Below are 3291 nucleotides of genomic sequence, written 5' to 3' on the forward strand. Positions count from 1 at the left end.
GGTGTTTTAAACCCTTCCCATACTCTTGCAACAATCTAAACGATGTTTTTAAACTAAATGCTTTAAAAGAGCACAGAATGTCGTGATTTCAGCTCTCAGCCACCTGCAAGTGCTCTTGGCCACGCCCACTTCACAGCTGATCAACTGCAGCAGGAAGCTTATCCTGCAGTAAGAGCTGCACAAAGGCAGGAGGACACATTTTCTGCAGCGCTGGGCTGCACAAAGATGCAGCAGGTGCTAAATAATTTAAAATAATTAATGTTAAATAAAAATGTCATGCCGACCCTGCGGCTCATCAATCAGTCAGATAATTGTGTGTCATGTTCAATCTTATTTTGAAAAACCGCGATGGAGCGAATCCGCGATAAACGAACCGCGAAGTAGCGAGGGACTACTGCATAACTTAACAAGATGCTCAACATTCTTCATTGTACCACAGCTAAAATGTGGTCAACCCTGCTCTATGGTGTCGGACTCATTTAGCTTCGGACTGGTCATTTTCTGACTTGCCTACTGGATTGATTGACAGGTCGCGTTGTGGATCCATCTCGTGGGAAAAAAAAGTCGTATGACTTTATTCTCGTATGGTTTTTAATTTGTTTCTTAGCTCGCCCTAAAGCTCTATCATAGGTTTTAGGCTAGTTGGCTAATTTGAATGCCTGGCCAGAGCTGGGCTTGTAGCTTAGTTTCCAGTTAATTTACAAAGCTGAGCTAAAAGGCTGCTGGTTTTATAGTAATGGTACTTTTAAAACATTTTACTTGTGGTAGACTGGGGCAGAGGTGTTGGGCACCTGTTTTAATGTTTCGTTTCTGTTATTCCTCACCGTCTCGTATGTGTGAGAGTTTCTCAGTTAACTGTAGCTCTTTCAAGTGCAATATATTTGAGCTCAAATGTTTTTTATTCCCATTCGTGTAGGAGAGGGTGTCAGTTTTAGTGGAGTGACGGAGTGTTGGTGCTGGAGGAGCGTGTAAGGACGTGTCATTAACGCTGCCTTCAGAGATCCATAACGAGCCTAAGCCACTGCTGGACTGATAAAACCAGCCATCTCTTCTCTCAGAGGCCAAAAATCAATCTAACTGCATTACCTTAGTAGCGTGGTAACAACTGCACACCGCAGCACTCCGGGCGCACAAAAACAGAACCTGTCACTTTATTTTCCGCTCCGTGAATGTCTTATGTGTTCGTCCCTTTTTTTTTTACCACCATGTTGTCCAACGATGTAACGCCGAGGCGGTGAGTTATACTGTGATACAGGGCTTTTTTTCTGGGAAAGAAAAATGCAATTCTCTGTTTAACAAGAGCAACAAACAGCCTCACAAACAGGACAATGCTGGTTTTGGTGATTAACTCCAAGCCTTTTTTAATTTTTTAATGTTCGTGATTCACTAATGTATTATTTTATCTGTTTTATGAACATCACCTGTGAGAGTTTGATATGTAGGTGTGGACCACTGTTTGTTTGCCATGTGTTTTTATTTTTTATGTTTCATCGCTCTGTTTTACAGATAATTTTGAAATCGAATTTGTTCCTGTTTAAAACTAGTTTTACATTCATAACATTCACGTATGATCTTGTTTACATCCTTTGTGTTTGTCCCTGGTGCACTATCTGATCAATCAAGTGTATTTTTATGTATTATGTGCCTTTGTCTGATAACGCCTGTTAAATTAAACCTTTTTAATCAACATAAAACTGATGTTTTTAACAATGATGAAGAGTGTTTGCTATTTGCAATATGATGATTTAGATTTTTTTTAGAAATATTTTGTGTATATAGATATAATTTTACAAAAAAAAAAGCAATGATTTGCAAATTTTATAAATCCATATTATTCATAGTGAAAAATAGTAATTGTATCAACAGTTTAAACCAAAGTACTGTATTTTTGAGTAAAGTAATTTGAAATTTTATGGCAGCGATATATTTAGAAAAAGTCATGGCAGTGGCAACAAACATCTGTAAAAGACAAACAGCTGGAGGAGCATTTTGTATCAAATTGTTTTAATTGACAGGTCACTGTGAATAAAAACATTTTAGAGTGAATTTATTCGAAGTAAAGATGGGCAGAGGTTCAGCAGTCTGAATAAATATATTTAAATCTAGACAAATAATTTCAGAATAATGTTTCTCAACACAAAACTGGGAGGACTTTGAATATCAGGTCATCTACAGTTCATGACGTCAAGACGTTTTAAGAATCTGGAGAAATCTTTGAGCTCAAAGGCTGAAGGTCTAATAGTTTTCAGGCCCTCAGGTGACAACATTAATCCTCATCCCACTCCTCCAACAAAATCGATTTCGTTCGATGCAAAAAGTCACTTGTGATGTGCACAATTAAACGTTTAGTCTTGTAAAGCTGCTTCACATGCATGCAGGCTGCAGAACTGGACGTTCCACAGCTGACTGGCATCGTTTGCACCATGTCCCCACAGATCACTGGTAAATCTGGGTCAGAGAAGGAAAACCACAAGTCAGGAAATGGAGTTGTCCTCAAGTAGAATTAAAAAAAAAAGTTTTCAAATATAAAAATACGTACAAAAGAACTTCCATGTCTGAACACTGAGACAAATTACTGCCTTTCTGCTACTGGAACTAACGAGTCCAGTGGGCTGAAGGTTCTTGCAAAACTCCCGACTGGAATTTTAAAATGATTGTCAAAAAATAATTATGGACATATGAATGGAGGGGAAAGCTTTTTTAAAATTTTTTAATTATTTTTATTAAAACCGCTGTAAAACAAGGATTTTGTCGCCTTTTTTAAAAAACTGAAATGTGTAGTTTTTCCAAACTAAAGGCCTTTAAGCATTAAATACGTAATTTAATATTTTTATTTCAGGCTGTGATGGCTCTAAATATTGAGTAGTTTTGCGACTAACCTGTATAAATAAAGGTTGAATGAGTTTATTGTGGAATTAAATGTAAAAAAAAAGTTTTTATTAATTTAAATAAGATTTTTTTTCCTTGAGGAACATGAATGGTCATAAAATTAAAGGAATTAAAAACGGGTCTGGTTCTGTTCTGGACGTCACTGCATGACTCAAACACATTTTACAAATCAATGTAAACACACAGCACCATGTCATCCACAAATAATGCTGCTTCAAGCTCTGTCAGGAGACAAAGAAGTCCCACCCAGAAACTGCTGTCTCCATCCATCATCCATCCATCCATCCATCCATCCATCCATCCATCCATCCATCCATCCATCCATCCATCCACCCATCCATCCATCCATCCATCCATCCATCCATCCATCCATCCATCCACCCATCCATCCTGTTTCTTCCT

The sequence above is a fragment of the Nematolebias whitei genome, chromosome 10 (assembly GCF_014905685.2).
Source record: "Nematolebias whitei isolate Nwh7 chromosome 10, NemWhi1, whole genome shotgun sequence".
NCBI lineage: Eukaryota > Metazoa > Chordata > Actinopteri > Cyprinodontiformes > Rivulidae > Nematolebias > Nematolebias whitei.